The sequence below is a fragment of the Vicia villosa genome, linkage group LG1 (assembly GCF_029867415.1).
Source record: "Vicia villosa cultivar HV-30 ecotype Madison, WI linkage group LG1, Vvil1.0, whole genome shotgun sequence".
NCBI lineage: Eukaryota > Viridiplantae > Streptophyta > Magnoliopsida > Fabales > Fabaceae > Vicia > Vicia villosa.
This window is the reverse complement of record NC_081180.1, coordinates 95,875,448-95,900,626: the sequence shown is the minus strand read 5'-3', so window position 1 is coordinate 95,900,626 and position 25,179 is coordinate 95,875,448. Positions and strand designations below refer to the sequence as shown.

At 29.6% G+C, this 25,179-nt stretch overlaps 2 long non-coding RNA genes across 3 annotated transcripts; both read left to right on the top strand.

Moving 5' to 3' along the window:
- The first annotated feature begins 8,965 nt into the window (after nt 1-8,965).
- Nucleotides 8,966-10,122, top strand: LOC131613018 (uncharacterized). Of its 2 annotated transcripts, XR_009287545.1 has the most exons (5): nt 8,966-9,373; nt 9,542-9,588; nt 9,697-9,752; nt 9,886-9,967; nt 10,066-10,119. It is a non-coding gene; the product is annotated as an uncharacterized LOC131613018 (long non-coding RNA). The 2 variants fall into 2 exon arrangements; XR_009287544.1 differs by having other exon boundaries at nt 9,697-9,967; nt 10,066-10,122.
- A 222-nt stretch (nt 10,123-10,344) lies between these two features.
- LOC131613010 (uncharacterized) lies at nt 10,345-11,579 on the top strand. Its single transcript, XR_009287537.1, has 3 exons — nt 10,345-11,009; nt 11,102-11,237; nt 11,372-11,579. It is a non-coding gene; the product is annotated as an uncharacterized LOC131613010 (long non-coding RNA).
- The last annotated feature ends 13,600 nt before the right edge of the window (nt 11,580-25,179 follow it).

Here is a 25,179-nt window from a genome sequence, read left to right as displayed (position 1 = left end):
AAATATAGTGCGTAAATACATCACGCTAGTTAGTTCATACATATCTAGATTTAAACCTGTTGAAAATTAAGTGTGCGGAAGAAGTCTCATATTAGTTAGAAAAAGAAAGAATGAACATTTTATAAATGAGAGAACTCGCACACCTGTCACCTTCAGGTTTTAGGTGGATATGTGATGTGTCTCTCATAAAGGTGTCTCTCAAGTCTAATATGCTCCATCGTTGACCCTCCGAGTCGCCTCCCATAGTGATATCATCTGTGACCCCCTGAGTTGCCTCCAACAATGGTATCATCCGTTGAAGAGCGTCAACAGTGGTACCCCCGAGATGCCTCCAACTCTGGTATCAGAGACTTTAGTTTCGAGATAGGGATCGGCTCACTTGTATCGAAACACTTCCCCGCGGGTGGGAGGTAGAAGGTGTTTCTTTAAAGAGTTAAAGAGTGCCAACTTGGTTCAAGTGTATGTGGAAGAGAGAGCTTTCACATGTGGGGGAGCATTGTATAGACTCACACTTGATTCCCACATCGATTAAAAAAGGGAAGAACGAACACTTTATAACACTTCCTGCAGGTGGTGGGTAGAAGGTGTTTCTTTGAAGAGTTGAAGAGTGTCAACTTGGTTCAAGTGTATGTGGAAATGAGAGCTTTCACATGTGGAGAACATTGTATAGACTCACATTTGATTCTCACATTGGTTAGAAAAGGGAAGAATGAACACTTTATAACACTTCTCGCAATTGGTGGGTAGAAGGTGTTTCTTTGAAGAGTTGAAGAGTGTCAACTTGGTTCAAGTGTATGTGGAAGAGAGAGCTTTCACATGTGAGGGAGCATTGTATATACTTACACTTGATTCCCACATTGGTTAGAAAATGGAAGAATGAACACTTTATAAGTGAGAGAACCCACACACCTATCACCTTAAAGTTTTAGGCGGATATGTGGTGTTTCTCTCACAAAGGTGTGTCTCAAGTCTAATATGCTCTCTCGTTGACCTCCCGAGTTGGCTCCAACAATGGTATCATTCGTTGAAGAGTGTCAACGGTGGTACCCCCGAGTTGCCTCCAACAAAATCCATACCCTACTTGCAAGCAATACCAAGCTTCTAGTGCACCACTTCACAATTTATGTTTTCTATCTCATTCAATTTTATTATTAATATTATTACTACTACTATTATTATTATTTATTATTTAATATTATTATTATTATTAATAATAATAAGAGACTAAAAAAAGGTATTTAACCTCCTTTTATTCTTGAGTTTTTTTCTTTTCTCTTTTTTTAAAATTTATTCTATAATTTTTGTCATTTTAAAATTTAGAGTGGTTTTAGTATAATATGTTGTCTTCTTTTCTTTATGTTTTTTTCTTCTAAAAACTATCATTTCATAAGTTTTGTTTCTTTGAAAGTATGAGTTCTCTTATGATCATATTTGAGGGTGTATTTTTAGAACAAATTTTGTAGAGTGTATTTTTAGAACAGGTTGTCTTAGTTTCCTATTTGAGGGTATATTTATGCAATTGAATTTTCTTATACTAGAGACATCCCGGTGAAATGTATGTTTGCACAATTTTAAACAATGTTACGAAACGTTTTTAAAAAAATAACTAGATCACAACAATTAATAACGCTTTTTATGACAAAATTTTTACCATGTACGATTAAAAACTGCTGGTATATGTTACCGGAGCGTCTTGTTGTATTTTAATAATAATAATAAATCAGTTACCTCGAATTTAAATGAAACCGACATAAATAAAAGCTTTGATGCAAAATCGGATGAACGATCAAAATATTGAACAAAAAACAACATCTCTACTCAGTCCACACAAACACAGTGCATTCAATCTCAATGCTAGCTGTTACGGATGAAGAATTTGTGTGTGTGTGCGTGAGAGAGAGAGAGAGAGAGAGAGAGAGAGAGAGAGAGAGAGGAGAGAGAGTACAACTAGGGTTCAAAAATGAACTTCATTAAGTGAAAAAGCTTTTGTACAATGGTTCTATTGATAAAACCAATTGTATGGGCTGGAAGATGAAATAGTCCACTTAAGTGCATTGTATTTTATTGTGTACTGTATTTCACTTACGTGCATGGTATCTTACAGTATTCTGTATTCCACTTAATTGCACCGTACCTTATGATGTTCTACAACTCACTTAAGTGCATTGTACCTTACGGAGTTTCGTATTTCTCTTAAGTACATCATACCTTAAGGTGTTCTACATTTCACGTATTCATTCTATCTCTCATTAATCTATCCTTATACGTGTAACTCTGTAGGTTCTCGTGACATTGACAATTATACTAAATCACACATTTAATATAATAAATAGTGAGTGGTATCTAGCAATACATCACTGCTACCTAAATTACAAAAATGTCATGTGATTTAACAAAATCTGTATGTGATAATGTTTGTGTGTACAATTACACTTTTACTCTCATATAAATATTTAGCACAAGACATAGATCGTGTCACCCTTGTCCAGTTTAGTATTAGACCATTAGACATATATCTATTACACCGGATGAGTAAATTCTATCTAGGTAACCCTCATCCCTCAGTATGATTTATGAAGCACCCTTCAATCATCTTTATGGTCATCCTATCACATCTAAGATCCAGAGTGGTTTTAGGTCGAAGGGTGGTATACACCACTATCACCTTGAGAATAACTTATGACACTAGCATAACATTCTATGTAGTATTCTCATGGTGGGTCAATTCATTATAAATGTTACTCCTAATATACATACCTATGTGAATGCTTAATAACTCTTTATCTATGATCAAGGAGATGTGATCATCAGTCTATCCACATAATAATATCAATGCTTTAATGCTATCTCATTAAACAATAAAACTTGATTAGAAATACTTTAAGAATAATGACTTATGTTAAATGAGATCTCATTATTAAATCACACTTAATGTTTCGATAAACGAACTTGCTATTATAAGGACTTTATTATCTTGGAAAAACAAACATAACAAAGAAATGTATTTTATTATTATTAAATAATTCAATACAAGTATTAAACTATTGGTCTCTATGGATTACAACAATAAAATCTACACCAAAATTTGACATATTTCAAAACTTTCTCCTTTGTTAGACCCATTTTGAGACAGTTAATTTCTTTCTTCTATTCTCTTTTGGAAAATTATACGCAGTCGTGCATCTAAGTGCCAAGTGCTATAGTGGATTTCCACGACTACCTCGACCTCGAATGTACTGCCGTTATGTATAATCAATGTTTCCTAACATATTTGAAAAAATCTTGTGCCTTCCCATCTACAAGAAGTGTTCAATGTTTTTAGTGTTTCGTCTTTCTAAATAGTGTCGCAAAGATGTTGATCACACCCATTTAAATTTATCAACATATTTTAGTGTCGTGATTTCTTCGATTATCAAATAGTTATTCACACCCCTTATTAACAATATTTAGTTTTGCTTTTAAAAAAACAAATATTACTTTTATTATTTATAATATAGAACAATAAAGATATATATTTTATTATTATTATTTAGAATGGAGAGAGTTTATAAGAAATATAATGAATCAAAACAGATCACTAACCGAAAGAAAATTTAAAAGAAAGCAACTAAGAAGCCCCTAAATAGCATTAGCAAGGGGTTTATCTTATTTTACAAGTTTGACCATAAATATACATAATACATCATGGCCCATTACGTATCTACTTAATCAATCAAAATATTTTGGATAACATATTTAAACCACCGTTGAACAAAAAATATATATTTAATTCACTATTCTTAATACTTATCTTCTGGATTCAAAATACAACAAAACGTTATTTTGGTTTTCTTGTCCCCAAAATATAATTAGCATATACGTGTTAAATAACCAGCATGTAATTACAAAATGTAGGTTACAAGGTCGATTTAAGCATGAGGTATGATGAGAATCATAGATCACTTGTTTAATTAAGAAGCATGGGAAGATAATTAATAGAAATAGAAGCTTAGTTCATGCTCTTAATCATATTACGTGATAATTATTATTTTTCCATGTATTATCATATACTTCTGCTTCAATGTATCCTAAACTAGGGAATGCCCGTAAAATCAAAATACGACATAGGCAATTACCTTAGTTCAAAACAGAACATGTTATAAAAGCTTGCGTATCAATTATATATGACATGCAATGATGCAATTATTATTATTAATTTTTTTTTTACAAAATAATGATTATGAGCCTAACATGTAAGATTGTTACAAGAACCCGCTAAAACTAATTAAATTGAACCGAATTTAAAATTAAAATAATTAAATTATTATGGTGGTTGGTAAACCGAAACTAAATCTATTAGTAAATAAATTAAATCCAAATTATAATTAATTTGATCAAAATTAAAATAAAAAAAGTTAAATAAATTTAATTTTTTTTTATAATTTTCAAACCTATTTATTAAAACAATAATTTTGATTTGGTTTAATTATAAATAAATTGAATCAATTCAATTTAATTTTTTTTATAATGTAAAATGAACAACATTAATAATAAGTAATAAAAAATTCAATAAATTATGAAAAAAAAAAAAAGGGGGAAGGCACCAACCAAGGTAAATATTGGTTGATCATGATTGAAAAATATTTGTAAGTAAAAAAATAGTTTAACTTTCAGATCCAAGTCTGCATTTTCTTGACCTTATTATTGAGTATGTATATTTGACCCTTGATGATGACATAGAGGACATATTCCATTGACTGTAGGAACTTTTATATATGTGGAGGATAGAGAGAGATAGAACCTCCTGTCGCATGCACATGCCATGTGTTTTGAATTTGAATTATAAGTTGTTAGATGGCATTGTTAAAAAAAAAAGTTGTTAGATGATTTTTTTATAGATATTGAATATCTTTTATTTGTAACTGTAATCGCAACTGAAGAGGTCATTTTTTTTTACTGTGAGAAAGATTTTGATAGATAGCAAAACTCTTATTGTATGTTTAAAGTTAAGGATCTCGAATTAAGTTGAGGGAAATAATCATCAAAATATTCAAGTGCTCTTGAGTTAAATGGATTTATTATTATAATATAATCGAATATAATTTTTATATATGTACTTTATCTCAATAATTTTATAAATAAAATTTAATATAAAATTCTCAAGTCAGCCCAAAATTTATTATTTTTTGGTTCTATGTTAAATCACTCACCCCAAATTTGGGGCTATCACCACATAACAACAAATCGTAAGCTTTTTCTTTCTCTATAGTTGATGTTGTTTATGGAAACTTTAGTTTGGACCATTTGATTAGAGTTTTAAGTATGAGAAGATAATGAAAATTCGCCGACAACTTCTAAACTTCATTTGTTTTATTGGGGTGAATTCTTAAGACTATTTTAGGGATTGGAAGAAAATGGAAAGTGAGAGTTTTAAAAATGATTTTTTTTTAAATAAATTTTTTTATAGGGTCATTAATATTTTTTTTTAAATATTATATTAAAATAATTTGACTAAATCCTTTCAAATTTTCTAAACTCTTCATTCAATATAATTTTTTTAAAATTTTTCAAATTAAAAGAATTTTAGTTTTTGAATGAAAATTATTCTTTCAGAACACTCCACATAAATTTATCTATTATTTTAACTTAATGTTTTTCTTTTTTTAAAGTCCCTTATTTTTCTTCCAAACTCTCAAACAAAACATCTAAAAAAAACTATTTACAAAAATATATACCATATAACAAAATTGTATTAAGTTTTTTTTTCTTCTTTTTATAAATAATACCTTGTCATTTTAATGGGAGAAATTATGTTAAGTTTGTTTCATAATTTAAGGAAAAAAAATTGTGCACTAATAGTGTAAATTAATTTTATACTGTTAATCAATGGTAACCATGTCAAGTCAACCTATAAATTTTAAATTACTTGTATGATTTATCACTTTAAAATATTTTGATGGAATTTCGATGTAATATCTACTATCATTAAACATTTTTTTATATGATAAATTAATGATTAAAATTTTAATATGATATCTTTGTACAACTAACGATTGCTCTAAGTTAAAAAAAAAAAACTATAATTTATTTAAGTCAAGAATTACTTACAAAATTAAATAAAAATCAAATTACTTAATTTATGAAGAAAAAAACATTACAAAATATCTAATTTATCAAGTTCATTGGCGTTGTATATATGTAACCTTTCAAGATCTCATAAAATCAATGTTATAAAAACCGAACCGGAGAAAGAATCGTTAAAACATGCGGGTCATGGTTCAATCCGTTCAATCATAGTTGAACCGTATATTAAATTTTAACTAAATAAATAAATATACTATTAAATATCCTAATAAAATTAATTTATATCATAATTTATAAAATAAAATTCTCAAATAAATATGATAATGATAAACAAGCTTACAAAATAAGAAGAATGCAATGTAAGACTCAATAACAAATCATAAAATTAATTAAGGACCAATATGTATAATTGCTTAACTTAAAGTCATAACTTCTTCATCAGTATAATTTTTCACATCTCTTTAAAGACCAATATCATTATCCCGTGTCCACAAACATTACATTATTTCTTCTCTTTCTATTACATTTACATTGTCTAATGTCTTTCATTTTTATTCTTTATTTTCCATCTATACAATTTTAAATGTTTGCTATAAATAAATTTTTAGATTTAAACAAAGAAATAAAATGAAGTAAAACATAAAAAATTATCTTTGATTTTTTTTAACCGTCTGGTTCATCAAAACAGGTCCCAATTTTACGGCTATTTTGGTTTTTTGTGCTCGAAGCAATTTATCCTAATTTTATAAACCTAACAGTATATTGGTCTAAACTAAACCGGATTAAACAACGGTTTAAGATTGAATCGGTTCAATCGGCGGGGTCAATCCAGATTTTAAAACATTGCATAAAATAGATAATATATATTCCTTTTTTGATAAATTACTCTCATATTAGGTATGATTTATAAATGAACAATTGTTTATTACGAGTATTTATACGAGCTAGCGGCCTTACAAATAATGGTTGGAAGCACGATGTCACAATAGAAGAGCAAAGGTGTGTCAAAAAAGAAAAATAAATAACTACTACTTTTAATTGGTTGTATTGGTTGGGTTGACATATTACTTATCTATCATATAAGAAAATTCACTCTACTCTTTCCACATCAAACCACGTGTCTAGCCTAACATTCCACCATTTTGTTTTAAAACGTTCCATTTTTTTATTCTTTCTCTCTTTCTCTCTTCCATCTATTAGCATATTCTTATTTCAATTGTTTTCAATTCCACGACAGTTACAAATTTGTGCATCGTTCTCCTTCTACACGATTTTGTAGAACAATTTATTTTTCATATGCAAAAACAATTTATGATTTTAAAATAGAATTCAAATCTGCTATAACATCCTCACTGCCTCTTATTGTGTTTTATATTCTTCTTCGTAATGGTTATCGTTGATGGTGTTTTGTTTTGTGATTTAAGTTTTGGTATTTTGTGTTTTAATTTATGTTTTGATTTTTGTGTTTTAATTTAGGTTTTATATTCTTTTTGCATATTTTATATTGTTAATGTTTTGTTTCAGATCTCAAAGTTTCTCTTGTTTTTAACATATTTTTCCCTTTACTTTTCAGGTTGAAGATAAACCTGATTTAGCATTTCTTCAATACAAGGTATAGTTTAAGTGTTCCAAATTTATCTTCTTTAGTGTTGGTAAAAGTTTCTCTGTATAGGATTTCTTGCAAATTTCTATCTCTTTCCCTTTCAAAATTTTAAATTAGTTTGTTATTTCATAGATTGAATCTCATATATATGTTTGTCTTTTATTTTCTTCTTCAGATCTAGAAAAAATTGTGGATGAAATTTTAGATGTGAAGGCAATAACAGATCTAAAATTTGTGATTTGATTTATACTCATTTTATTTATTATGAACTGTTAAAAAAATTTTTTTCTTTTATGCAAAAATGTTTATCTTAGGAATGTTTATGGTAGATAAGTGAGAATATGAAGAGGACCCATAAAGAAACACATATAGATATCTTGAGAAGAGAGATGAGGAGTAATAATGGTCTTTGATGGAATTCCAGAAGGACACGTGAAAAAAAAATGTGGCTGACAGAAGTGAAAGGCCTCAGACATGTCAGCGGTAATAGTCTGTAATAAAAGTAATAATACACTATATGTACAACTAATAGATAAATTTGTACAACTAACATCAACAAAATACAATGTATTTTATTTTATTCTATCCGTTGTTGGGAATATAATTATACCTATTACTTATTAAACCACCATTATAAATACTACTTATTAAAATATAATAATTTTTATTAAGTTTTAAATTTATCTTTTTATTATTTTGGATCCTTTATAATATACGGTCATTATTATAATATTGATAAATTTTAATATTCTTTATGAGATTATAGTTATCTTTCTCTTTTATATTATAATATCGCTAATACTTTAATGTTTGAATTAAAGTAAAAAAGATTTAATGACATATTAAATTTTTTTTTAAATTATGGCAATACATATAAACTAAGAAGTTAAATATATGTCTCACATGATTTTTTTTATAATATAAAAAATTATATAAAAATGTTCAACAATTTCAATAACAATACTATTAATTTATTGGTTGTTATATTTACAAAAATGAAGAAATCAAGACCATTAAATATAATAAAAATGATTAAACCTTATACATGAATTACTTATTGATATTTGTTTAAATGATTTAAAAATATATTATAATTAACTACAATTATGAATATTCTTATTATACATTGAATATAATCTACAATATAAGAAAGTTTGATGTTCTGGAAAATCCCAAAATGCCCCTTTGCTTATATGTTGAGCCACGTGGATGCTGTCTTTGCAAATCTTGCTCTTTCTATGTTACCTTCCACTAACTCATCTTTCTTGCAACAAAACCAAAAAGCTGTTTCGTTTTTTTTTCTTCCTTGGAAACCCAATCTTACTGTTTGCTTTACTCAACCTGTCTTATCATTGCAGCTTCCTCTTTCCCATGCCTCTTCAATCTTAGTCTGTCTTTTACTTCCTTCTTCCCCTTTTCTCCCTCCTCATTTCTCACCAAACTGCGCTTCATCTTCATCTTTCCATTTTCCTCTTCTGTCTTCTAATCTTCTTCGTTCTTCCTTTTTTTTCTTCTGTCTTCTACGACATGACTTTATGATTTCAAAAACAAATCTACATTTGTAATTAACAATATTGCTAACGAAACTCTAGCCGAAGGGAAAAGAATGGCTCGAAGTCTTCCTATAGATGTCAGTTTGCTTTCGTCGCATTTGTGACCGGCATCCACCGTTTGGGGTCTAAATAATCCACATCTGCTGATTCAATGGTATGTTTGGTAGTTATTGAGATTTCAATTTTAGGGTTTTCTTTCTTTTTGTATTTTTGTTGGAAAAATTCAATATTTTTTGGATTTTGAATCATCGATTTTCTTTGTTTTGTTATATTCATTGGAAAAATGTAATCTTTATGGGTTTTGAATCTTGGGTTACTGTAGGTTATTACGGAGAGGTTGTCCAAGGAAGAAATTGGTTGTTTAAAAGAGTAGGTTTTACACTATGTCGGTGTTGGTTCGCAGCGGACGACGATTATTATTCTAAAACAGATTCGATTCCAACTTTATCTTTTTTTTTCTTCTGATGTTGTTTATAGGTGTAGATTTCAAATTTGGAGTGGCATGCCCTTTTGATTGATAACTCAAATAACAGGTAATAGTTAGTTTGGAGTAACTTTGTAAGTTTTAATTTTAAGCTATATTTGATTGAATTCTTTAAGGGCTAATGTGTTAGTTTATTTTACACTTTCTTTATTGCACGCATGGTGTTTGATAAAATGTCTCAGCAAAGGAGAAAGGGAGTCGGTGAACGGGCATATGGCAACTTATTTCTTTGTTTCACAAGTTTTAACAAATGCAGTAATTTTGGTATGTTAGTATTACTCTTCTGTTCACTGGTGTTATTATTTTTCCACTATCTTTTTTTTATACGTCGATTTTGCTGTTGCTCTTTGGTTTCACGGTAGTTAAAATGAGCATCAAGCACGCGTACGCATCGAGCAAACAAGGGGAGGTTGTTTAGAAAGTAAGTTTTTTGGTTTCAGGTTTATAATTGTTCGATGAAAGCTCCTAAAAAAACACGTTATTTGGTACGACAATCCCTGTTATAAGTGAAATAATTTATTTCACCTAACCTATTTAGTAAATAAAATTTACCACACTGCTGAAGCAATATCTCTTCACTAAAAACTAGCTGAAATATATATTTTTAAACCTTTTTCCCTTTGATTTTTAGGTGTGAATGAATGCAGTTAGACAATGGTGATATCATATGCTTTCATAAAGCTTCTGCAATGGGTAACGGGTAACGGGAGAAATTAAATATACTGATAAAGCTTCATTGGTTATAAGATTGGTCAAAACTTTCTCGATGTTTGCATAGGTTTGAACGGGTTAGCACGAAACTGAGGCATGAGATTCTGGTGATTTGTTGGATTTCAGTATCTTTTGAGCTTAACAAATTTGACTTAGTTCTGTTTTTGTGCATTTAGATGTCCAGTGTTATTAGCTATTATGCTACAATTTTTCTGTTGGATACGTCGAGAAAAACTATTTTTTAGCTTTTGCAATGCAAGGAAAGTATTTTGATGATGTTAGATGTTACTTTTAGTACAATATATGATGTTTCTGCTTGGAAACTTATATTAACTATGAATAAGTTGACAGAATGTTTTTAAATATTAGTTGGAAGGTTTTGTGGAAAGTTTGTAGAAACCTTGCTTGAAGATGACGACGTCCTGAAGGAACCTTGCTTGGAAGCATGTCCAATTGCTTCACAGAAACATAGGTGCCACTACTTACAACTTTTAATCCAACCTTTCAGGTCACGAGGGACCGAGCCGTAAGAGATTGGGTGCTCGATGAAACTACCGATAACATGCAGAGGAACTTTGGATTGGGATATTTGGGGGTGAGAATGTTATAAGTCCATCGCATATGATATCTATTAGTTTGATTTACATTATATTGAATACATATATGTTTTGTTTTTTGTTTATGTAGATCTCGCGACCGAGTCTTGGCTAGAAAATCACAAACATTCTCTCTTCAGTTTTTCAACATTGGTCCGGTTTAGTTGGGGATCTTGCAGCACTTATTTTAAAAATGGCGCTGAAGTTTTATGCATCATGAAACACGGGTAACAGCATTTCTTTGTAGTGTTAAACTAAATTAGTAGGTGGCATGGTTTCTACATGAATTTTCAGTCATGCATCTAGATATATAGTTGTAATGTTTCAATCATCTAAGCCTAGGTGTTTACTTTAATTGTAGTGTGACAAGTGTGCAAGAGAATTTTGGTCATCCATAGATGACTTTTAGTTGAACACACCTAAGAGTCCCTATCATATTGCTTTTGTTCTTGGTCCAAAATTGGAATCTGACGAGGAAATCTTTGTTATTTCATCCAAATGCATTAACACAGATTTTGAATCTGACACGAGGGATAATGAAACGCAGAAGTTGTAAGCAGTTTACTTTATGAACATGACGACAAATGTTCGGATTTGGAAAGCCTTGAACTCTGAGATGCATGGAAGCATTATTGAAAAAATATTGCAGCCTGATCTAAATGTAAGAACCACTACTGTTTATCATGAATGAGTTTCTCTGTGTAATATCTTTCTGTGCAGTGCATTCTTCACACTTGGTCAATTCCACTTTGACTTTTGAATTCAAAATAAGAGTATGAATGTAACCTGTTAAATGCTTGCTTGCTTTGTATTTCAGAGTAGACAGAACTGTTAAAAATGTCTATCAGAAGCAGATAGTCATGCTCCATTCATCAAGGAAGACGTGACAATAAGTTCTCAAAATCGTAATGAATCTCAACAAGATGTTGTTTTGAGCAGTGTTGATATGACAAACTGTCATCATTCTGATGTCAAAATTATATGGGGACCACCGGGAACCGGGAAAACGAAAAATGGGTGCTTGCTTATTATTTGCTCTGCTCAAATTGAAAACCAGAACATTGACTTGTGCTCCAACTAATACTGCAGTTTTGCAGGTGGCAATTCAGTTGCATAGTTTAGTAATGGATTCACTTGAGTATGATACCTATGGTTTAGGTGAAATTTTGCTTTTTGGCAATAGTAAGAGAATGAAATTGGTTTCTTATCCAGATCTTAAAATTGTTTTTCTTGATAACCAAGTTAAAAGTCTAATGAAATGCTTCAATCCCAGTACTGGATGGAAGCAAATCTTGGAATTAATGAAACGGTTCCTTAGGGATCCTCAAGAGCAGTATTTATTAGAGATATGTGCATACAAGAAATATATGGGGAATGAGGCATGGAAAGGTATTGCAGGGATAAACCAAATGGTTGAGCAAGATAAAAAGAAAAGCGTCATGACAATGGAGGAATTTGTTAAGCAGAAATACATGGAATTGTCAGTTGAAAAGGAAAGAGTCATGGAAATAAGAGAGGAACTCAGGCTTTGCTCGCGAACGTTATATACACGCTTTACTGAGATTCTTGAAGGCTATAGAGAACATCATTTCTTTGAGAAAGATGATTTATCCTTAGATGAATTGGCAAGGGGAAAAAACAGGGATGCCTATCCTAAGACATTTGAGAGATATGTGGAGAAGGTTTGGGAAAAGATTGCCAAGACATATGAATTGGATGAGAATGACAAGAATGCATGCATGATGTCACTGGAAAAATTTGTAAAGCAGAGATTTTTTTATTATAATCACTATAAATGACTTTAACTTGCATTTAATATAGTTTTTAATTTGTTTTTTAAATTAACTTTCGTGTACATGTTACCACCGGTTAAATAACTTTAACGACAAATAATAATTTCAGACTTAAGAAAAAGCATGAGAAAGAGTTTTATGAATATGGTTTACTTTATAGTTGTAATAAAATACTCATATATTTGGTGTTCTTTGAATATGGTTTACTTAAGTTTGTCTCTAAATAAAAAAATTGATGTAGCTGTAACACTAACATATTTATCCAAATACATCATTCTTAAATTACTTTTAGTCTACTCTTCAACTCTCTTATGAGTCTAAATGTGCACATTATTATTATTATTTTTTTTATATGATGTGTTAAAAAAAATATGTCTATCCCTATTTTTATGGGTTTAATTTATTTAAACGTGTAACCCATGTAGCAAGAACAAATAAGTTTAATTGATTTAATCTTGCAAGTATTATAACAATACAATGAGTTTATATGATTTTTTAAAATATTATATTTGACTTTTTCTTATATGACTTAACATATTTTCATTATACTATTTAAAATAATTTTTTATAAATTATTTATATGAAATTCATAGTTGAGACAAAAGACAGCTATATAAAAAATAAAATATTATTATATTAAATTAGCACTTAGTATTTTTAAATCTTTATAAAAACTAATTCTTTTTTCCAAATTTTTAAATAAAAAGACATCTATATATAAAAAAATAAACACAGAGATGCATATTTTACGTCTTTCTTGTTTATTTTTTTTAAGAACATACACTAATCTCATATTCTTTCTTTATATTGTATCGGTTTAAATTAACAAAATAACAATTTTATTATGATTGTTAGTCAAAGTATTAATGAAATTTTATTTTTAAATTAATAAGTGATATTTTTTTAAAGGGATAAAATCAATTGAGGCAAAAGAGTCATGACACCAAATACTATTTATTTATTATTATTAATATAAATAGATAATTATTTTGAGATAGAGGGATTATATTATTAATAGCGTGTTAAATAAATGACTAAATTTTAATTTTTTTTTAATAAATGGGAACCGTTTTTTTTTAATCTATATATAAATTAAAAAATTATTTTTCAATAAACTCTTTCGGTTAAATAATTTTGTTTTTCTTTTTTATATACATTCGTATTATATTGATTATTAACGGGACATGAAGTTATTGATTTAAATATTGATTAATAACGAGACATGAATTTACTGATCAAAATAATTTGTCATGAGTTGATGTCATGACATTCCATCATAATTTTTTTAGCTTTTATTTTTTATTGTATTTTTTTATCTTCTATTATTCACATTTTTTTATATTAAAAAATTTTATTGATCTAAATGTTTTTACGGATACCAGACATTTTTCTATACATTCAATTAATTTTTTTTACGGGTACCAGACATTTTTCTATACATTCAATTATTATTTTTTCACGGGTACCAGACACTTTTCTATACATTCAATTATTATTTTTTCACGGGTACCAAACATATTTCTATACATTCAATTATTATTTTTTCACGGGTACCAGACATTTTTCTATTAAAAATATACATCTGAAACAAATGTGCGTCCCGTACCAGAACCCGTGCGAACGCACGGATTTATTATTTTTTTGGGTAACCCTCACATTGTTATCACAAGTTATATTTATTTTAAATACTTCAATATATATATATATATATATATATATATATATATATATATATATATATATATATGTTTACAACTCCCCCATAATATCTGGTATGCAAGTATCCTCTTTGGGACAGTGATTTCTTTTACTCGATATTTACTTTTAAAAAATATCCAGTCTAACTGTTTTTTTACTTATACTATCAATTTTTTTGTTTTACTAATTTTTATATAATAAATATATTATAATATCAAGTGGGGACTTAAAACAAATACGCGTCCCGTACCAAAACCCGTGCAAACGCACGGGTTAGTTACTAGTTTGTAATAAAATTTAAATTAATGATGAAATGTAAGATAACCACCACGTTGATCCGTAGGGTATTTCTTCATGGCCATCGAGTTGGTTAAAGGTTAGTAACCGAGTTATCATTAATGCATTTACCGCATTCATTGTTATCATTCTCTTCCTCTTCTACGTTTTCACTATTTCATCGTCTTTTAGGGGATTTCCACTACAACTCATGCATCATGGACACGTGGCGGAGTAAATGAGCTTTTCTTTTACATGCGTGGATTTTACTACATTCGCACAATGACACGAGAAAATTAAAACTCTCTCGATCTTTTCAAAATATGTAATTTATTTATATAGAATAATTCTAAAAATAAGGGACACACATGATCTCAAATAATCATTGTGCTCTTTTTGTTATATTTTAATATAGTAGTTTAAATCAATTTAACGGCTTTAAATAAATAAATTAAATTTAGAATGATTAAGCCATATATTTTTAATAAAATGAATTTCAAATCAATCAAATTATTTTCTATATATTATTATAAATTTTTGTGTAAAATATCAATACATTTTAACAAACATAAAATTAAATTACCATTTGTCATTTGATTTTAAGATGATCACTTAATTATGATTATTAGCTATATATATATATATATATATATATATATATATATATATATATATATATATATATATATATATATATATATATATGAAATTAAATAAATCTAAATATTTGGTAGTATAATATTTTGTGTATATTTTCTTTACATAATCTTGTAAGTTGTAACATGCAGTTTTAATATATATATATATATATATATATATATATATATATATATATATATATATATATATATATATATATATATATATATATATATATATATATATATATATATATATATATATATATATATATATTACATCTATCAAAGAGTTTTTCTTTTCTTTTGAAGTTTAAAAATAAATTTACTTAAATGTAGTACGGGAAAATATGTTATCTTTTACAGTTATTTATGTTACTAATATAGAAATCAATGAAACAAATATTTATAAGGAAAAAAAAAACTAGACAAACATACATAAGTAATATATGAGTTAAATAACATTATAATTATATGCTAATATAAATACTTAATAATTATTTTATGACCACTAAAACTAAAACAATTCATAATTATTTTGTGTGAATTTATGTGATATATTTTATTTCATTTTACTAATTTTGTGAATTTTATAATAATAAATATTTTATAAATTAAATCAACTACATGAACTTAAACACAAATAATTATAGAATGAACACACCAATAATCATACAAACACCCGGATATTCATATCAAAATTCGTGCGAACTGACGGGTTATTACATTTTTTTGTACAATTTAGAAACATATGAGTGTAATGGGTCAGTACCCATACGAACGCTCGGGTTTAAATACTTTTGACAATAATTCCAAAACAAAAATAATATATATTATTGATTCAAATATTTTTATATATGGAAAGAATTATAGGTACCGATTTATTATTTCTTTAAAAAAAATCTTATTTTATTTTTATTATATTTTTTGAACAAATGAGCGTATCAGTTTTCCTTCATATCTTCGTATTTATTTTTTCTTATAATTTTTATTTAACTATCCTATTTAATTTTCTATGTAAAATAAACCATTTAAAACAAATGAGCGTACCACACTGGTACCCGTGCGAATGCACGAGTATCCCGTTAATATTCAAAATATTGAATATTAACCGAAGTACGGAGTTATTGATTAAAATATTGAATATTAACATGAGCACGAAGATACTGATCAAAATTTTGAATATTATCGAAAACATTAAGTTACTCATCCAAATTTTGAATATTAATGGGAGCAAATTTTAAATATTAACGGGAACACGAAGTTACTAATCAAAATAATAAATATTCACGGGAACACGGAGTTATTGACAAAATATTTAATATTAACAAGAACACGAAATTACTGATAATTTTTTGAATATTAATAGAAACATTAAGTTACTGATAAATTTTTTGAATATTATTGGGAACAAATTTGGAATATTAACGGGAACATGAAGTTGCTGATCAAAATAATGAATATTAACGAGAACATGAAGTTACTAATCAAAATATTGAATATTAACGGGAACAAATTTGAAATATTAACGGAAATACGAAGTTACTGATCAAAATAATGAATTACTGATCAAAATATTGAATATTAACGGGAACATGAAGTTACTGTTGGTAAAACAGTAATATTTTAAGTCAAATAATTGATCTTTCTAATTTTTATTGCATACTAATAAAATAACACTTCATTATTCTTTTATTTAAAAACAATAATTTCTTAACTCAATGAGCGTACTCGACCGGTACCCGTGCGAACACACGGGTATCGCGCTAGTATTCTTTTAACATTTAAAAAAAAGTGTTTTTATAAAATACATTTTTGAAAATATAAAAAAATTGTTTATAAAAAATAATATTATATCTTTCACTACGTGATGACACTAAAAAGATTATTAATATTTTATATTGACACCTGTTAACATCTTGCAAGAGAAAAAAATATTATTGAAGACGCAACTTTTTTACATGGTGACTTGGAAGAAGAAGTCTACATGAAAATTTCCCCTGGGATAAAAGTTCCTAACAAAAACCTTGTATGCAACTGCAAGGTTAAGAGATCAATATATGATCTCAAGCAAGCTAGTAGACAATGGAATAATAAATTAACCACCACTCTTATTTCATTAGGATATTTCCAATATAAAGCCGACTACTCATTATTCACTAAGAAATATGAAATCTATTTTACTGCATTCTTGTCTATGTTGATGATTTGGTTCTTGCGGTAAATAATCTTCTTGAGATAAATAACATTAAGAAGATTAAACTGAATGCTCCTTTAAATAACCTATTGTTAGCTACAAAATACTTACTATAGTTACCAAAGAAAAGACTATAATTCATTACACATAAGGGTAAAAAACAAAGAACATTGTAGAAGTCCGTTGTAGAATGCCTTGTAATTGGGCACACTCCCAGCCAGAGTCAGAAAATACGGTAAGTGTCATGTTAGTCTTGATTTTGAAGTATAGTCCTAGTGCTGAAGCCATTTTGATGTAGTAGAGAATCTGAGAAACAACTTACAGATGAAGTTCTGTTGGTGCTGCCAAGTGTTGATTGAGCATACAAACAGAGAAACTAATATCAGGACGGGAGTATGTTAAATAAATTAACTTACCAATCAGGCTCTTGAAGGGAGTGGGATAAAAAAGGATAGGTGATTTTTCACAATGCAAGTTGTGGCTTGGATCCATGGGTGTCGAGGCAGGCTTTGTAGTAAGCAGTCCAGCTTCTTGGAGGAGATCTAGGATGTATTTGCACTGACAAAGAGAGATGCCCTGAGTTGATCTTACAACTTTAAAGCCTAAAAAATATGTTAAAGTTCCCAAGTCTTTAATGTTGAAGGCAATATCCAAGGCCTTCTTAATGTTATTTATCTCAAGAAGATTATTTACCGCAAGAACCAAATCATCAACATAGACAAGAATGCAGTAAAATAGATTTCATATTTCTTAGTGAATAATGAGTAGTCGGCTTTATATTGGAAATATCCTAATGAAATAAGAGTGGTGGTTAATTTATTATTCCATTGTCTACTAGCTTACTTGAGATCATATATTGATCTCTTAACCTTGCAGTTGCATACAAGGTTTTTGTTAGGAACTTTTATCCCAGGGGAAATTTTCATGTAGACTTCTTCTTCCAAGTCACCATGTAAAAAAGTTGTGTCAATGTCAATTTTTTGTAAATACCAGTTTTGAGTGGAAGCAATTGAAAGAATAAGTCTAATCGATGTCATTTTTACAATAGGGATAAAAGTGTCATGGTAGTCAAGACCCTCTATTTGATTGAACTCTTTTGCTACAAGACGGGATTTATACCTTTCTATAGTACCATTGGATTGGAATTTCAATTTGAAAATACACTTACAACCTATGGCGGGGAAAATGAGCGAGGTCCTAAGTGTTGTTATTCACGAGAAATTGGAGCTCACTGTTAATGGCTCCTTGCCAATCAGGGTCAAGAATAGCAGTAGAATAGGAGACGGTTTAATGTTAGAAAATAATTTAAGATTAATAAGTCTCTGTTTATAGGATAAATTAGAATGCTATATAAAGTTAGATATAAGTTATAAACGGTGCATGTATGAGATTGATTGGGATGGAATGTGGTACCTGTTAGTATGCCACAATGAAAGTCTTTGAGGTAAGATGGTGGATTTGAGGATTTGTTGGATTACCTAAGGGTGGGGGTTAAAGAGGGGAGGAAAAGGTTGGTTAGGTAAGGGGTCATAAGTGGTGATAAAGGAAGGTGTTGTAGAATTGGTTGTGTGTGTTAAGTGTTCAAGAGTAGTGATGAGGGAAGGTGTTGGAGAATGGTTTATGTGAGGAGAAGTGCTTGTGTAACTGGGGGAATATATGTTTGAGTTATTGTTGAAAGGGTGAAATTTTTGGTCATCAATGTGGTTATGGAAATAGTCGCGGTTGAAGGATAATTTAGGATGGGTAGTAGTTGGTGTTTCTAGTTTTTGTGTTTGATCTCAAAAAATATATTCAAAGAAAATGGTGTCACAAGATAAAAACATTTGTTTAGTGTGGATGTCAAATAGGACATGTCCTTTGATACCATGATTGTTGCCAAGGTAGTGCAGGTAGTGGTATGGGCAAGGCAATTAAATGTTCTAATAAAATTGTAATCAGGAAAAATGTTAAAGAGTAGAGTATAGGTAGTCTTGTATTGTAAAAGTTTTGAAGGCATTCTATTAATAATAAACACAACATGTGAAAGGGCATGATCCCAAAAAGTATTTTATATATGGGATTGGAAAAGAAGAGCACGAGTAACACCTAAATATACTGATACTATATTAACAACTAGCAAAAAAATATATTATTGAAGATTCAACATTTAACTGAATGCATCATTTACATGCGGCAAGGTGCCTCCTTTAAATAACCTATTGCTACCTGCAAAATAGCCAACATAGTTACAAAAGTAACGACTATAATTTGTTACACAAAAGAACAAAAAACAATAAAAATAAAAACTATAAATTACAACTTAATAAGACCCTTATAACATTCTCATATATGAAAACTCAAATGGTACCGAATGTTATCAAACATTATAAACATTATGATTGAATGAATCTTAAAAATAAAAAAAAAAGATGGTGTTAAGATTGTTGGGCGGAGTTACTAGGAGCATTGATACAAAGTTGAGGATTACGCATCTTTGTGAGAGACACACCACTTATTCACCCAAAATCTTAAGGTGATAGGTGAGTAGGTTCTTTCACTTATAAATGTTCAAGTCACCACATATTTATCCAATGTGGGACTATTTCCTCACTAGTCACACTTGCATTATTATTTTAACACTCTTCCTCAAGTGTGAGTCCACAATGCTCCCCCAGTTACACTTGTACCACCGTTACTTCTTCTTGGGCAACAAGACACCTCTTATTGGGCATTTTGATACAAGTTAGTTGGGGGAGTTACTAGGAGGGAGCATTGATACATATTATAGGACTAGACACCTTTGTAAGAGATACACCACTTATTCACCTAAAACCTTAAGGTGATACGTGAGTGGGTTCTCCCACTTATAAATTTTCAAGTCACCACATACATATCCAATATGGGACTATTTCCCCACTTACTCACACTTGCATTATTATTCTAACATTCCCCGTCAAATGTGAGTCCATAATGCTCCCCCACTTACACTTGTATCGTCGTTACCTCTTCTTGGGCAATGAGACACCTCTTCTTAGACATTTTGGTACAAGTTAATCGGTCCCTTTCTCGAACCCAAGGCTCTGATACCATTTCTTGGGGGAAGTTATTAGGAGCATAGATACAAAGTTGAGGATTATGCACCTTTGTGAGAGACACACCACTTATCCACCTAAAACCTTAAGGTGATAGGTGAGTGAGTTCTCCCACTTATAAATGTTCAAGTCACCATATTTCTATTCAATGTGGAACTATTTCTCCACTTACTCACACTTGCATTATTATTCTAATAAAGAACAATAAGCTAAATAACCATGACTTATGTTGATATAATTTTATTTCATCTTCATCTTTTATGTTTTTTTATACGTTTTTAACTAATGTATTTCTAGCATTAGTTATTTATTGCATATTATTCTCTCTCCTTCTCTCTTAAAATAATTTTTAAATGTTATATTTAGAGCTATTAAAATGAGCTAGTCCATACGGGATAACCCGCCAGGCCTGAAGAATTATAATGTTTGAGCCTTAAAATTAGAGATCATATTTTGTAGGATTTCTTTAACTCTACTCTAAAAAGTCTGCTATCCATTAGAGCTAGTCCATATGGACCGTGGGAGCACACTAGGTCCACAAAAATATTATTTTTAAAAAATATATATTAATATTTATATTGTCTTACTCCAAGATAGTACAGTAATTTTCTCATCTCACTAGATTTTATCTTTGCTTTATTCAATCTTTATCTTTTAAATATTATACATTTATATAATCAACATTCTTTCATTATATTATATTAGTTTTTCTCTTTGGTTAAATATTCAAATATTATTTTATACAATATAGACATGTATTGTGTTTAGAAACACAATATAATATTATAGTATTTAAAAGAGATAATATAGAAATATTTATAACATATAATTTTTAAAAACACTTTATAGTATTTATAAGAGATAATTATTGTATTTAGAAGCACATTATAGTACTTATAAGAGATAATTTTTAATTTTATTATAATAAATATTATGGAGTTTTTGTTTTAATTTATATAAATAAAAAGTCTGTTTAGGGTCGGGTAGCCCGACGCCCATCTAGGATCGGGCTCGGTAGTAATTCTCGAGTCCATTTTTTACATGATTTTTTTGGCACAACCCTAAAAAGCTCAGTGCCTACCAGGGTTGGCCCGTTTATGGTTGGGTAACTCATTTTAACAACTCTAGTTATATTGGACAATTTCACACAATAAAAAGTGTGATAAATCAAAAAGAGAAAATAGTATTTTTACTAAATTACTTTTATTAGTTATTGGTGTATTTTTATTATTATTAATGTAAGGTGGAAGAAATAGTAAATTAAAAATATTAATTAGATGACACAATTGGAAGAAAAAAAACTAAAATTTTATGGAAAATTAAAAGTAACATTTGTTATGAGATAAATTTTTATAAATGTAACATTTATTTTGGAACAAAGAGAGTAACATATTTTCTACATGTTACAAAAGTAGATTTTTTAGACAATTGAATAGTAACATTTTATTAGACAAAATAAATGAGCTACTCCCTCCGTCTTAAAATAAATATCGCATCTAATAAAATTATTTGTTTCAAAATAATTGTCGCTTTTAATTTCTAATGCAATTCTAATTTTTATCTTCCAATTTTACTCTCTAATTAATACTCTCAATTTATTATTCTTTCACTTTGTATTTATGATAATTCGAACACACCAATAAAAAACAATGATAATTTAGTAATAATATTATTCTTTCTATTTTATTTATCATATTTTCTTAATCCATGTTAAATGACCAATTATGTAATCATTTTAAAACGGAAGGAGTATAATATTAAAATGAAAAAGGTGTTGGTGATTTTAGTATCATCAATGTATTGTGGTAGTAATGTGATTTACTATAGGTCAATGCAATTATGCGTTAAGTTTGAAACGAGTTAGGGTAGTGCGGAGTGCACGCTCGTCGAGCCAAACGTGTAATTGAATGCGAATAATTGAAACGGGGTTCCAAGGGGCGTAGCCCCAGGCAGGGTGTGGGGCAGCGCCCCGTCGGGGTCCAAGGGGCAGAGCCCCTGGCGGGATGCGGGGCACCGTCCTGCCGGGGTCCAAGGGGCAGAGCCCCTGGCTGGGGTCCAGGTCAGCGGGCGGGGTGCGGGGCAGCGCCCCATTCGAAAAATTCGTTTGAATAGTCGTACCCTTTCCCAACTGACATAACCGCTTTTTTGAAAAGTTATGCCTTTTAGGTTTCTGTTATTAATCTCCTATATAAGGAGTCATTTGGCCTCAATTTTGGTACACGAAAATCATACTTCCTCTCTACATTTCTGATATGTTCTCTATTGTCAGAAACAGATTGCTCTTCAAGAATTATCCCCGCAAAAATTTCGTGAACCCAGACAAGAATAAGGTCGAAATACTTTGTTCGGAAAGTGAACGAACATGATTCTTCGAAGTTATCCAGGATTATCATACCCGATTTCTAACAAAAGGAGTGCAGTATTTTTGTTTATAATTAACAAAAGATAAATGCAATTAACTAAATGTACATACTTTCATCTTAACAAATTTTTAACCCACCTAAACAATTACATATTGAATAGATTAAAACAAATGGTATCTAGTTTTCATTTTAGCAAGCAGTGTCTCTCTTCTTTCTTCAATCCTAGTTTTTTCTTTTTCTTCGTCTCGTCGACTAAAGAATAGCGGTTTTAGGATCAATTTTTAATTCAAAATCACCCTCTAATTCCTTTTCATTCAAATAAGTGTTTCTACATATATTTTTAATTTTTTTTCGCGATTTCGTCGTCTCAGTACGACGTTGTGTTGGTCTTCGTCTTAATCTGACGTTATTTTTGTTTTTTCGTTTTGGTTCGTTATTTTCACGACTCATATTGATAGTTTAATTTTGACTCAGTACATATTCAATCAATGACTTTGACGTCGTCAACGTTGCAGACTCTGAGACATGGGTATTTCGAACATTTCAATTTCGTCATATTTGTAAGTTTTGTCACATTTGTAGACATTTTTTCATTGTATGCTATTAATATGGGTACTGTAAATTTACTTTTAGATTCATCCTTTTTAATTTATAGCGATTTTGAATTTATATTATTCTATGTATTTTATCAATTTGGACGAATAAATGTCGTTTTTATGAAGAAAAAAACTCACCTTTTTCACTCTTTACATTTATAATTAAGAACCTAAATTTCTAATAAAATGAAGACAATTTACATCTAATAGTCTTTAAATTATTTAACTGTCCGAAATCAATCATTTTGTCATATTATGTGTATAATACTCCTTTTAACAAATTTCATTACAAATATTCACAAATATCTCTTGTGTTATTAAAAGGGCAGAACATACACTTAGCCATAAGTCCGTATCACTATCACGATTCCGATTCCGATTCCGATTCCGATTCCAACTTGATACATTTTTAACATAAGTTCAAATTCATCCCTTATATAATATGACCTACTTAGACTATGTCATTGTCATCCCTAATATGACTTACAAGAATTTATTGGAAAAAAAAAAAGACTAATCTCATACAATTGAATAATTAAAAGAATTGCATGGCTAAAATGAAGTCATTCACCCCAAATTTGGGGCAATCACCATAAAACAAACCATATGCTTTCTCTTTCTCTACTGTCACTGAACATCGGCGTAATGTTTGGGTCATTTGAGTCTGAGAAGAAAATGAGAAGTCTCCGGCTACTTCTATGCTTGTCAATTGTCATGATATGAAGTATAGGCTGAATTTCTAAATTTCTGAAATGTGAAACTGACTTGACCACACAACATTTACAAATTATTTTGATTTTCAAATTAAATATTTTATATCATATAGAAAAATAATTGTTTTGGTTTCTTTGTGGAATCCTCTTCTGGATTGTTGTCCGCACACTTCTTAGTTCTAACTATCAGATTTTTTAACAATCGGCCGAGGCACATTTTAGATCCTTTTATTCTTTCAGTCTTTTTAGAAACCACTCCAAGGCTTGACTCCGACGCGACCTCTGTCACAATCGATGATTTCCATGCAAGAGATGTTTCAAAGCCTCGAACTATTATAAGTCAATATGGATATGCAAGGGGTCAACTATTTGCTTAACGATGTATAAAACCTGGTGTAATGACAAAATTCACACTCTTTCATAAAAGAGTGCTTCAAATCGAAAAGAAATTACAATATGCTCTTTCTAAGGACCATTATGTACCCAAGGCGACCTCGCATGGTGATCATGGAGTTGAGCCAGAATCGGTCATTGCTTACACCACCTCTCCACATAAGGTGGTCTCCGAATCACACACGGTTTAAAAACACTACACCCAACCACATGAGTCTGTGGGAAAAGGAGTCAGTCAAACTCCACCAAAAATCTGTTGTCACCACCATTCGTCGTTGCGCTACTACAAAAAAAGGAGAGGCACGATGTCGAAGTATAGGTTCCCTAAAAAGAAGAGGAACTTGTTCTCAAGATGAATCTTGATAGCAAGATTCCTAAATCTCTCGAGAAACATCCCAAGTTTTACAACTATGATGGATCACGAGACCAAA